Source organism: Eschrichtius robustus, chromosome 5, assembly GCF_028021215.1.
Source record: "Eschrichtius robustus isolate mEscRob2 chromosome 5, mEscRob2.pri, whole genome shotgun sequence".
Taxonomy (NCBI): Eukaryota; Metazoa; Chordata; class Mammalia; order Artiodactyla; family Eschrichtiidae; genus Eschrichtius; species Eschrichtius robustus.
In genome coordinates, this window is record NC_090828.1 from 40215858 (window position 1) to 40230382 (window position 14525).

The 14525-nt window shown below is 36.6% G+C and overlaps 1 long non-coding RNA gene across 3 annotated transcripts in view; it reads left to right on the forward strand.

Moving 5' to 3' along the window:
- The first annotated feature begins 367 nt into the window (after positions 1-367).
- The window catches only part of LOC137764810 (uncharacterized), a 496427-nt gene continuing 482269 nt past the window's right edge, over positions 368-14525 (forward strand). For all 3 annotated transcript variants that reach the window (XR_011074063.1, XR_011074064.1, XR_011074065.1), the window contains exons 1-2: positions 368-589; positions 2709-2781. This is a non-coding gene — a long non-coding RNA (uncharacterized lncRNA). The remainder of the gene's footprint in view (positions 590-2708; positions 2782-14525) is intronic.

The following is a 14525-nucleotide window of genomic DNA, read 5'->3' on the forward strand; positions in this document are numbered from 1 at the left end:
GGTGCCTGCTCCTGCATTAAAAGATTCAAAGGATAGCTTTGGAAAATAAGGAATGCGCTCTATTAGTAAGAGATTATGAGATGGTGTCTGGATTTTTTTGATCCTTTTGCATTATTTAATAGTTAAAAAAAAAAAACCTGTTTTTTTTCCTGAAGCACAGTACTGCAGTTGTTATGTGCAAAACATGGTGTTAGGAATTCAGACCGGAGGTTTAAAAAAATCTCTCAGACTTCTCTGACTATATTAAGATGACTAAATACTGCATTTTAAATGAAAACATTGAGCATAACTTTTCACTTATTCATGCTACAAATATTCATTAAACAACTGCTCTGTGCTTGGTGGCATGCTCTGTGCTGAGGGCAGAGATGAGGAAGCAAATTCTCTGTCTTCAAACTGCTTTCAAGTTGTGTTTTCTGTAACTGTTTATAGAGATTTTGGCAAGGTACTTCGCGGAGCAGGGTCAAAGATCAGGAAAAGCTCAAGTCCCTAGGATGGTGATGGTGGCTAGGGCCAGGAAGATGGTGATGGTAAGGTAGGGCCAGGAAGACAAGCAGAGATGGAACATGGAGGAGTCTTGTACATAATGGTAAGAGATTTGGAAGTCAAAGCATGGATTCATGCAATCTTCATTTTCTTTCCCCTTTCAAAACCTCTTTGTCTTTGCCTCTCTCAAAGCAATGCATTTACTTGTAACTCTAAACCATATTTCATTTTCCAAAAGAAAAGTGAAATATGAAAAAAATTCCAATTAAGATGTTTACAATTCAGTCTGACACCATCAAAATAATACATTAAGTACACAGACTTCAGGAGAACATTGTAAATTGGCTATTTCTTTTGGTGTCTGAGGATTGTCCACAGTTCAGTTATTGGTTCAGTGAAATGATTTTGCCTTGAAATCCATAAATATAAGAAGCAGACATAGTTGAGCTATGCTTTATCAAAACATATAACTGCTACCATGTTTCCATTAGTCACTTTTTGAAGCATGCATGTATCTGTTTATTTAAACATAATGTTTTATTTGCATATTTTAACACTTATTTCTGTACTATTTCAGTTTAATAAGAACTTTATAAACCAATGTGTTACTTGTCTGAGTTTTTGAGCTTCTAGCAGGCAATACAGGATTTAGCAGACATACAGCTTCTTTGTTACTTGTCATTGCCCAATAATGGCTTGATTATGAGTTTTAAGGACTATTTCTTTGATTGGTACATGTTCCTTTCAGCAGTGTTAATGTGCTGGTATATGTGGGTGCATGTGTGTATGTGTATGCATTTGTATCTTGCTTTTTATTTTGACTTTTCCTTGAAGGGGCATTTGTAAGCAGTACTTTGGCAGAAAGCTATATTAAGAAGGTAATTAACAAACCAAGTGATATTTCATGATATTCCTATAACTAACCAAGGAGTCTCAGCCTGACTCTCAGAGATGTCTAGTTAAGTGAACTTTGCTTTCCAGTCTCATTGCTGAATGCAGAAAGATCCTTGGACCAAGGTTTGTTAGCAAAGAAAATCTAATGGAGGGCTGTGCTTATTTCTGAGTGTTGTGCATTCTCTGTTCTCCAGTATCGTGCGGTATATCACAACCTCAAGATTAGTGAAGATCACCTGGCCTAGATGAGGGGACTCCTTGACACACACACATCCTCAAATATCACACATGCATTTGGTCTCATTATATGTACATACAACCTAGAGGAACAGTTAAGTTTTCAGAAGGCTCATTTTTAGGGTGATCATGTAATACACTATCCAAGCAGGACACTTTTGAGAGACAAGGGAGTCAGTAGTACACTTACGCAGGGATAACAGGTGTAAACCAGGACTGTCTTGTGTGAACTGCAATATCCAGTTATTCTAGACTCAGATACAACCCTCATTTACTCACTCACACGTACCCTTCTCAGCTGTATGTTCAGTTGTGAACATTTTGGGGCACAAATGCTTGCATCTCTGCCTTTCCTGAAAAATGTTGCTGATTTCTCATTTTTCTATCCTTACTATGGTGACTTATTTCTGTATTCTTTAGATGAGTAAACCGTGTCTGTATCTGCTTTTTTTTCTGTTGATGTAAGCTTGCCATTGATATTTCTGAAAATGGGAATTATGGGGATATAATATGCAGGTATTGCATATAAATACAAAGAATTATGACGTTGGGCAAATTGCTAACCTCCACCTGACTTAATTTATTTGTGAAATTGAATGATAATAGTATTGATCTTAGATCTATTATAATACTTACTAGTATGTAAGTATATTAACTATACTTCGAGTTCTTGTGATAATTAACGGAGTTAATGTATTTGAAGAACTTTGAACATTATCGATCATGGACAAAGCTTGAAATAATAATAGTAACAATTATTCTTGTTCAGTGCGTCATTGCCTCACCCACAGTCCTAGACTCTGTGTTCTTTCGCCGGGTCTACTTAGGAGACCTTGCCTGTAAATGATGCTTATTTGTTCACATCCTCAGATCTTCTCAGTTATGATAACACCCGACTGAATATACCATTTTCTCCCACACTAGATTTGTTATCGTTGGGATGTGTCACTTATTTACTTCCCCATGGCTCAACTTCACAAATGTTACAACCTTAGGGAAGCCAGCAAGAAAACACCCAGATTCATTAGAGTGACCTGCTGTCGTTTCTGTAGCTGACGGTCATATCACCTTTCTTCTCATCTCTTTCTAAGGGACACAAAAGAGAAAGAAAACAGTGTCACCATGCTTGCTCGAGTGCCAACAGCAACACCTGGTGCTTCGTAGGTACTCAACATATGTTTGTTGAATTAAACTGCATTTTTAAACTTTGTTATATCTGTCTTAGGAATATACCTAACAAATTCCACAATATTTTCCTTTGACTAGAGGTAATTACGTGGTTTGTAATCTATAATGACGATTTTGATGTTGTTGACAGATAGTTTCCCATGACCTGTGGCAGTGTATTGTTAGTGCAATTAATGCCAGATATCTTTGTGTACTGGCGTCACTATTATTTTGTCAGCAATCAAATGAGCTTAAGCCAAAAATTTCAGTGGAATTATTAACCATAGTATTTATACTCCTAGAGTGTGTACATAGTAACCTTTGATGCTAAATGCAATTGAGATAAAATTAATTTTTTTGGAATGTTTGGTTTTTATGTGAAGTGAAAAATTTACAAGTTCCATCAGTGAAAAAAGTCAAATGACCAATTTACTATATGTTAGCCACCAAACTAAACACTACTGGAATAAAAAAGACAACACGTGGGCCCAACTATTGGCATAATAAGTTTTAAGATGTCCATTAAACATGCACGTGGAGATGGAAGACGTCAAATGGGTAGTTAGGTCAACAAGCCCAGAGGTCACTTGAGAGTTCCTGGCTCAGGACATAAGTGTAGAAGTGTTGGCTTACGGTGACATTTAAAGCCTTCAAACCTGATGAACTCACCAATGGAGAGAGTTTAGATTACAAATGAAAAACATCCAGGCCTGAGCTCTGGGATGCTGCAGCGTTAGGGTACAACATTATTTCATGGTCCAAGGGGAGAGGCTTCCTGCCAGTGTCATTCATTGAGGTCAAGGCCACTTGAATTAAATTTGAAAGCATAATGTTATATTATCTATAATTTACTTTGACATGTTAGCAGAAACACGGTAAAATATGCATCTGTTATTTAGTTTTGATCCTCACTCAAGGGTGGTTAGTTACTTTTGAACTGCAGTGATCAGGAGTTTGAAAGACTCCTGAAAATCTTGTACTACAAAAGTAATTCAGCTATCTGAATTTTCCATCAACCCCACAGGGTGTGCCATGTAGCTAATGGAGAACAGAATTTTACCATTACTGAAGTTTTGTTAGTGAAATGAGTACTGTTCAAGATATGTGGATTCACTAGAAATATACAAACAATCCCACTCTATGAATCAGGTAAAATAGTCTAATGAGTCCAATAGCCTATATGCTTCAGAAACGTACCCTAGGCTTAAGATTTCCATCTGATCTGTGTTCAGAGACTTTTGGCAGATTCTGTTATCTGACACTTGGCTAATAGTTTAGCTTAATCTTGCTGCTAGAATTATTACTGCAACTGCCTTGACCGAATTTTCATGTAGGTACTTTTTAGAGTACTTAAAAGGACAGAGAATTGAGACTGCATCGAGTTACTGAGTTTAACGTTTAGTGTTTGCTTGATAAGACATATTTGTATAGGTGGCAGAATGTGGTCAGATACTGTCTTTTGTCAGATACTGGCTTTCATTATTATATATGACCTAGTAGCAAGGGGTGTGTATGTGTATTTTTGTGTGTGTGCATGTGCACACACATGTGCCGTCAACCACCTTTAACTATTGGAGACTATACTGATTTCTATCAAAAGAACTTTCTAATTATGGTAACAGTATGTAATTGTTGTAGGTTAGTTTGAAATATGACATTACTTGAGCATCTAGTGTGATAGAGTGATTCAAACCTATTATAGCAGTTTATAAGGGGAAACACCCCAAATATCTATGGTATATAGAGATAAAGAAATATAATTAAAAACAAAATCTTCCAACCCAGAAATCCCTTCCACAAAGATAGTAGGGAAAGAAAACACTTTTATTATTGAATAAACAATTAAACCAGAATGTGATGTGTATCACAGGCAATTGGCAAATACAGGAAGGAATCTCACCCTTTTGTGTAGTCAAGTAGATACGACCCATTACATATATCTTCTCAAGATAAGCAATAGCTAGTCTTCAATAAGACTTCATGGCACCATTTGTCACATATAGTTCATCCCAGCTTTACCTGGTAATTGGTTGGAGTGTTAGCCAGTTGGCTTTATCAAGAGGCAAAGCAAACATATTTCTTATGACAGGAAAAAATTTTGCAACTTAGAGCGATGTATCCACTGAAGTTAAACTCCTACCCTCTCACAGAAACTGGGAGATAGGGGCGCTATGTCTCCTGACATTTACATTTCAAGAAGATGGCTCCCAGGTCCTTGAGAAAGACATTCCCGGGTCTTAACGCTAACAAAAGGCCTATTTAATTTATTTAGTCTTCAAAAGGATAAGGAGAAAGGAAGAAGATACTTAAAAGTACAAGTAAATAAATGCTCAAAGAAAAAGGAGGGGAGGAAAATCTGCTTCCCTTACTTTCAACAGGGAGAATTAAGCCTCTTATTTTTCGTTTGTATTTTACAAATAGAAAGAGATAGGATTTTATTTGAAAAGCAGTTAAGTGCTACATATTTCAGAAGAAGGCTGTTTGGTTACAGGAGGAATGAGGCTTATGAATGACTACATGCGGGAGGTAAATGCAAGGAACTGCAGATTGGTTAGGATTTAGAAATACGTAAATTAGAGTCAATGATGATGAATACAGCTGACCATGCTTTCATACTGTGAGAAGCTGGTGTGTCTAGAGTGGGTGGCTCAGGTTGATATAATTGATCTACAAGTTTGTCTAAGCAACATAACAGTCATGATAATAATTAAAACGAATATGGTCATTTGTATAACTCTTCCATTAAAACAAAGGAAACCTACCAAAGGAAGCAATACTTTAACACAAAGTTTAAAAAAATTTACATGCAATCTTTTAGAAAAGGTTTAGACAATGTCCTCAACAATGTTCAGACAGTTAAAGCAGTGAAAAGCAGTCCGGTAAATAATTTTGATATGTTGACGCGAAGTGTGCATAAATTGAAAAGACTGGAAAGATTATGATTTGATCATAGAGGGCTATGATTAACAGGTTAATCAAGGTGTTTGAACTTTATCTAATTGGCAATAGGAAGCTATGAAAAGTTTTTGAGTAGAGTGAATGACATGACATCATCAGTGGGAAGATAGATGAAGCATTGTATTCCAGATAGATTAGAAAGAGGGGGAAATGGAAAGAAAGGGCTTTCTTAAGGACTGTGCTAAGTAAAGATTTTGTGGAGGAGGTAATATTAGTTTTGGACTTAACTTTGAGGTGTCAGTTGGTAACATCAAGGTGGAGATGTCCAGTTAAGAAATTGGGGATGCAGACGGTTGCTCAACACATCAGGGCTGGACATACAGTGGGTCACGTAGTTATCTATATAGAGGTGATAGTGAGAGCCATTCTGTTAGATGTAGATATGCTAAATTCTCTGGAAAATTTTAGGACTATCAAGTCTAAAAATCACAACTTAAATTTGATGTCTAGGATATACATTTTTTTCTACAGGTCTCTAAATAATTATAGTTATTTGTTATTATGAATAACCACATAGCAGGAATATGAATAAATGTTATTGAAAATAGGAGCATGCATTGTTTTGTGGGAAAAGAAAGTATTAATCATTTAGAAGTGCAGAATATCAGCATTTTCCTGTGAAAACACTGACACCCCAATGTGTTTGTAAAGTCTTCTTTCCCCTGGGACTGAAACATTGAAACAGGAATATCTATGAGTACTGTCACAGGAGCTGATATTTAATAGTGTTACCATGAAACATTTTGCCGAAAGTACTTCTGTCCAATTGTAAATCTATTTTTTGCTCATGGTCCAAACTGATAGAGATTCGTTCAGATAAAGGGAATTGAATATCGCCATTCCAATCACTCTATTGTGTCACAGAGCATACAAATAAGGATCACATTGGACAGAGCTCAGCAGAATATAAACAACTGAAGGTGACAAAGATAACAGCTGCCGTTTTTAAGAGTATATGGAAGGAAAACACTTTACTGTGTAGTGGCAAATGACGAGATTTACTAAACCAAACTATCTTAGTATTCACTCAAAGCAGAGCTCACACAGAACTCTTTAAGATCTTTCATTAGGTAAAATGGTGTCTTAAGTAATCACCCATCTTCCATTTTGCCATTCCTGGTCCCAGGGCCTTCGCCTGGGATGTAGTTTCCACTTTCTGCCTGGAATTCCTTCTGTTCTCTGTTCTCATCCTGCCTTTTCCTCTGCGTGTTATCATGGTCCCATTTGCCTGATGCCCATCCTCCTAGGGCTCCCAGCACCTATTCATGGCTAGATTCCTGAGTCCTCTACTTGTCCAAGATGGAAGTTCACTTAAGACTAAAAACTTTCGGCAAATTGCAACAAGGGCACTGAAATCATTTTATCACAAGGATTTGATAGATATGGGACCAGGGAGCAAAGCTGCTAGGGGCGAAACTAGAGATGAAGAAGAGGTAGGGAGAAGGATGAGTCTTCTGTATCTTTATTTTGTGCAGATAACACATACTGCTGTATTGTGTTTTTTTGTTTTTGTTTTTGATTTTAATCTGGGCCAGGGTTCAGCTGGTTTCTGAACCCCTAAAAATCTGAGTCCTTAAGGTAAACATAAAATAACAGGAGTAACTGCTAGATTGTTTCCAAATAATTACCAGGAAGATGCCTGGCTGCATGTGGGATAAATGGAAAATATACCTGTTTGGATATTATTTGACACCAGAAATTCAGGGCTTATATTAAACTGCACCTTAACTCATGATTACTGGACAGCTTTGGAAGCTAAACAAAGTAGCTGTGAGAAGTCTTTGTATCTCTAATAGTTTAAAAGAAATTTTTTCATCACTATATAATAAAAAGTATATGTTTACTACATTATTATTCTTTTATTCTTTAAAAAGTAAAAACAAAAACCTTTGTTCTCTTCAAAAATCAGAGTTGGAAACCACTCTGTGTCTCATAGCATATGGATACTTGGATTTGGGGGATATGGTTTGACCATTACATTAGAGTAGATAAAATCAGAGAAGTTGGGGACCCTATAAATCCCTTTTAAATAGGCTATTTCTGTCAGGGTGTGCTCCATGCTGTTACATGCACATTCAAGTTCTATTAATTGGTCTACTATTTTTTTTTTTTTTACATTCTTATACATATATATATATTTTTAACATCTTTATTGGAGTATAATTGCTTTACAATGGTGTGTTAGTTTCTGCTTTATAACAAAGTGAATCAGTTATACATATACATATATCTCCATATCTCTTCCCTCTTGCATCTCCCTCCCTCCCACCCTCCCTATTCCACCCCTCTAGGTGGTCACAAAGCACCGAGCTGATCCCCCTGTGCTATGCGGCTGCTTCCCACTAGCTATCTATTTTACATTTGGTAGTGTATATATGTCCATGCCACTCTCTCACTTTGTCCCAGCTTACCCTTCCCCCTCCCCGTATCCTCAAGTCCATTCTCTAGTAAGTCTGCGTCTTTATTCCCGTCTTGCCCCTAGGTTCTTCATGACCGTTTTTTTTTTTTTTTTTTTTTTTTTTTTAGATTCCATATATATGTGTTAGCATACGGTATTTGTTTTTCTCTTTCTGACTTATTTTACTCTGTATGACAGACTCTAGGTCCATGCACCTCACTACAAATAACTCAATTTTGTTTCTTTTTGGTCTGCTATTTTTTGACTATCTTCATTTTTATTTTCCTCAACATGAATTCAGTGTCAGGGTGAATTATGCTGGTCTCAGAAAAAAAAAATTGGGCATTTTCTATTGAAGGAGATTTAATCCTAATACCTATCTATGAGGTAGATGTTAGGATTTGCCTCATTTTATTGATAAAGAAACTGAAGCTAAGTTAGTGCAACTTTCTCAGAGTCTCCTAGCTGGGAAGTGGTAGAGACAGGATTCAAGCCTTCGTCTGACCAACTCTACACCATGTTGTTTACCGACAATTAGGATTTTTTTTTTTTTTTGGCCGAAGTCTTCCTGCATCTTATTTCAAATAAAGCATTAGCTATTAATCTTTCTTCTTACACATTAAACATGGCAGATCTTTGCTTTGTACTTAATCTTTGTTGTCATCTGATCTTGCTTCTGTCCAGCCCCATTTCCACTAAGCTTTGAGGTTTTCAGTTGATCTGTTTGGTTTCAATTTCCAGTTGCTCAGCACTGTTAGAGGAAATCGGCATATAAACAATCCTGACCTCAAGTATACTTATAAATTTATTATAATGATATGAAAAGATTTTTCATTATTTCTTTGCTTATTTTACAGTGTTTTTCACCTGGGTAACATGGTGGTAAAGAATTGCTTAGGAGTGCCAGAAAAGCAATGGAGCCATGTTGTATGAATACAGTGCCAAGGCAATTAACTAAAAGCTAAAACGTCAATCATGCCTTTCTTTTTCTCCCCAGCCCAAGTCCCCAAACTAGTTGGAATGACTTTTTCAACTAATCTATTTGTTGATTTTTCTTTGTATAGGCAGTTCAGTAGTCAAATATTGTTTTCCTTTTCATATCACTTATTAATTAAAATATGATTCTTTCTTGTTTGAAGCCAATGCCTAGTTTGTCAGAAACTGCATTCTTTCATTTTTCTAGGTACATAATTACCATGAGAAACAAAGCTATCAGATGCAAATTACATTTAATCCCTTTGAGTCCTAACAAGCACATCAGTATTTTACATCTAAGGAAAAGTTCAGACTCAGAAGACAGCTACAAAGATTTATCTCATCCATTTAGGCAAATGCCCTACACATTAAAATTATTTTATAAGTAGGATTTTGGAAAGTCAAGGAAATGTCTTGTTTTTATTCTCAGGATAAATACTATTAATGCTAAACATACGTAATTTTGCTTTTGAGTTGTACCCCAAAAAGATCAAGTGGTAAAGAGGTGATAAACATTGGTGCAAACCTAATGTATGATAGCTTTTAACAACCAATAGTCCCGTAAAATATTCCATCAAAAGACCTTTTAAATTAAATGTTGTGTGTGTGTGTTTTGCCTTGTGTGGAAAAATTTTTAGACAAAATAGAGTGATTAACCCAGTTTCTCCTGCTTTCTTTGATCTTCTTGTTTGCCTGTCAACAGTTCAAAGGCAAAAGGTGCCGAACATCAAGCTGACTTGATGGCATGAAATATTAACCCCCGTTACTGATCCACGTACCTGAGATCATAGTTTTACAAATCACCCTTACATTTGACTAAACCAGAGTAATATTGAGAGAATATTATAATTTGAAGATTTTAACTAGTAAGTTTAGAAGAGTAATGAGTGTATGAGACTAAATTATAATTTATATTGTAAAGTAGCAGCAGAGGTTGGTTTATTATAAACTGACTAATAATAATTATGGTAAATGTTCTTTTCAACTAAGGTAGTTTGAATTAAATCAGAAATAACACAGAATGGACCTACTCTTATGAAGGATAGAATTGCATTGTGATTATGAGTAAAATATGGAAATGTATACCACAGTTCCATGATTCTTTTCAGCAAGCAGAAACCATTTGGATGGTTACTTCTAGGAATAGCATATTTTGTACAATAATTGCTTTTGGTTCATGATGTTGTATAATACACAATCTACAATAAATTTAAAATGTAAAAATTAATTGAAACCATTAAAAAATGGATGAACAATTTAAGAGGAATGGCAAAATGCTTTCAAAACATGATAAATATACATAATTAATCTGATACTAATACTTTCTGTGGGCATATAGAGGAAAAAAAGCAGTAAACATTTGGTTAAGAAAGGGAGATTAGCTATTAATTTCCTATTCCAATTGCTGTAGAACTCTACATAGCCCAGAAAGACTACACAGACTCCCTGCTCTATGAAGAGGAAAATACAAGTAATCCTCCTATAGTGGATGATTGTTTATGGCCAGTCACCATCATTGAACATTCTCCTTTATCTTGTTACTTTCTCATGTTAGTCCCACCTTCTGAAAATGCACATCCTCAGATGCCCTGTGGCTAGGGTGTAGGTAGCCACAGTTGTTTTACAAATCAGATGTGGACTCAGAGATTAGCAACATTATGAGGTAGCCTTGCCTGGGGAGATAGTGTTCTGACAAGCATGATGGTGAAGGTGCACAGTTCCCTGGGTAGCAGTAGCAAGTGTTTTGGAGTTCAGTCGCAGATGTGAGGATTGCTGTCTGAGGCAGGGATGTTTCAGGTAAGGTGTCATGCATGTGTGTGGGCATGGTGCGTCACACATGTGTGTGGGGATAATTTCAGAGCTGAGTTCACCAACCCTCTCAGAGGTTCTGTGAGCTACCTAATGTCCTTTAATAATTAGTTTTTTTGGAATGGAAACTAGCCATGCTGGATTTTCTTTACAACTAAGACTAGAATAGATACTCTTCCCTCAACCCTACCCACTGCCAATGGAACTTCCTTTGGAAGTTAATGAATTCCTTTGTCACTTCTCAATTCACTCAAATTTTACTTATATTATAACATGTCTTAGGTCAGAATTCCCAGGAATCAGACTCTGAGATGGAGATTAGGATTCAGGATGGAGATCAAACTCTCCTATCTGAGATGGAGATTAGGGTGCAGGATGTTTATTGGTGAGTATTGCGAGGATTAATACCTGTGCAAGCAAAGGGAAGGAAGCAGGGTTGAGCAGAGGGAGATACTAGCCTGTGATGTAGTTTCAAAAAGGACTCCAGTGAGCTCCATGAAACGATGTGAAACTTGAATGGCCCTCCGAACAGTCCTTTATGTTCATCAGCCATGGGGTGTGAGCTGCCCTGGAGAGAGGGCTGAACTTGGGCAAGGTGATTATTTTCATCGAGAGCAATTATGAAGACAATTGATGGCAGAGGAATTCCCAGCACTTGGAAGAATACATCCTTCAGGGGACAGCATTCACTATGTGGCTCATGTGTTTTATTATTGTTATTTCTTTCCACATCTGTTGCTCCATAAGACTAGGGGCTCTCAGTCTCATGGAAGGTTTCTCAAAGTGGTAAAGTTTATAATGCTTAAGTGTGTGAACTCTAAAGCCAAGCTGCCTGTGTTTCAGTCATGGTTTTAGCACCTACTTGCTGTGTGACCTTGGCAAGTGTACCGAACGTCTCTGTTTCTCATATATAAAATGAAGATAATTGTTCCTTACTCATAAAGTTATCATGAGTTAATCTATGTAAAGGGCATAAAGTTTTTTTGGAATGGCATAAATACTCAATAATATTAGCTAAAATTAACTTCTAAGTATCTAGAATCTGAAAGCATGCCTAGTACATATTGGGTGTTTGATTTTCACTTTATTGGATGAATATGTTACTGGAAGTTAGACGTGGAATGCAGAGTTTATGGCTGCATATGCAACATGATTTAAAGACACTGACAGCCTTACCTGTTCTTGAACATCCCCCCCTTTCGGAAAAGAATCTGTTGAAAAAAAGATTTACTAGAATTGAAATGACTGTATTTGATCTCTATAATACCTTAACATCTTAGCCAGAAGTTAGTCATATATTCTCAGGCACCGGAGCTAATAGGTTAGTTTTGATAGAGTAAGAAAAAGGAAAAAAAAAAAAAAAAAAGAAAGAAAATGTACAGAGAAAGAATTATGGTTCTGAGAGAACCACCCTGGCATGAAGATATAGACAACTGATGGGAAATGTCCAACCCAGGAGGAGGAGGAGGAGAAGGAGGTGTTGGTCGAAGACCGGCTATCAGACCAGGAACTCCCTGAGGGTAGTAGGCATGGTGTCTGGCACTTGCTGCAGAGTAAAGAAATAACAAGCACGTTGTTTCCTGGGGCTGGAGTAGAAACATTTTGGAATTCTCCAGGTGTCTGCTCTCTAAATACTCTTTGCTCCCTAATTAGAAAGTGAATTATAAAATCCCTTTGGTGGGACACTAATTGAAATGAAGAAGGTGTTCTGCCTCTCTTTTTTTTTTCTTAGGGCCACAAACAACAGTGATTTTCTCAGGGACCTTGTTGGGGGTACCGAGGCAGTCTTCTCTGATAAGACTCTCAATAAGATAACATTTTACAGCTCCTTTTTTGTTTCCCTTTTCAAACTTGAGGGAAAATGTGAAATATTTTTGTTGCTCAGAACAAACAGATCCATGGCTATACCTTGTGATGCTATTATGTTTCTAACAGAAGAAAATGTTTTTCTCTGGGACTTTGGGGCACTATATTAAGACATAGGGAAAGGTCAATATAATATGGTGACATGAGAGTGGTGTCTTCTTTCTCAACAGACACTATGCTTATGATATTTTCCTCTCAGCTTTCTGAGAATATTCATCATCTCAAACAAAGGAAAATTAAACACATGAGGAAAACAAAGTATTTTATTGTTGTTGTTGAGATTCTGAGCTAATAATCATTTAAGCACCTGCAGGATCCCAGCACTGTGCAAGATGTTCCACTAGGAATATGCTCTTTTAGAAATGTAAACAGTTATTAAGAATAAAAACATCTAAGAAAAGCGTGAAAAGTTCCCAGCAGAAAAATATGAGCTAATATTTACTTGGCACTTTGAGATAAACATTTTACATGTCATCTCATTTAATCCTCACAGTTTCCCCATGGGGAAGATGTTATCCACATATCACAGAGGAAGAAACTGAGGCTTAGTGATATGAGAACAGTTGGTTGAGCTCATGTGAACTCCATGTCCCCTTATCACTCATTGTACTGTCTCAATGTCTTGCTTAGAAGCAGCTCTAGATTCTTTCAAATATTGACCAAAACACTGAGATATTTCCAATGGTGGATGATGTTTTAGAATGGGTCAGAATGTGGACTTAAGAAGGACTTCTCAATAGAAACCATCTGCCCTTCCTTCTGGGTTTCTTAAGAATTGTCCATATATGTCCCATATCAGAGTCATGTAGTGTGCAAATGTAGATTTAAAATGTAGATTTCTTGTTATATGTAATTATAGCTCAGTGAAAACTAGGAAAAAATAAGAAAAAAACATAAAATAGGTTTCAGAAAAAAAATAACAGATTCTTAAGTCCCACCAGAGACCTTCCAGTCAGAATTTATGGTAACAGAAGTGGAAATTTACATCTATGACAAACACCTCAAGAGATTCCCAGGCCCACTAACTTTGAGAAACACTGTTTTTGGTCCTGGACTCTTAGGAGAGGCAGGGCACTTCACAGTATTTGTGAGAAAAGAAAATCAGTATGGTCTTTGATTAATGGCCCTGAGAAAGAGAATAAGAAACGTATCTAAAAATACTACCTTAGAATTGGAAAGGTTGATGGGTGAGAACAAGTTATTAAAAACCAAGAATAATTTAAGAACTAATTTTTACAGATAATTGATAATGAAATGATCTGATAATGGTGCAAGTAGAGTACATAAGGGTGAGTTTTGAAGAAGCTGTAATTAAGAGGATTAAGGAGACCAGCCGAAAAAGAATTAAAGAATTCAAGATAAATTATAACAGAGCAGGAATAAGAAACTTACCTCCCAGAAATAAGGCAGTCTTAGGAAAGAGGCATTAGGTTTAGATTTATCTGAAAATCTGTAATGGAGATTAGAAGAATGACGCTTTGGCCTTATAGAGAAATTTTCAGAGATGAAATGTTTCTTAGGAGGTATGTATGTTACCTGGATCGAAAGGTTCTCTTTTGCTTGTACAATAACAGTAAGCATGTATTTTCATGCTAGATGCTATTTTCCAGTGTTTAACTAAAAAAAACATTGCTGGATGGCTAGCGGGAAGCTGCTGCATAGCACAGGGAGGTCAGCTCGATGCTTTGTGACCACCTAGAGGGGTGGGATGGGGAGGGTGGGAGGGAGGCTCAAG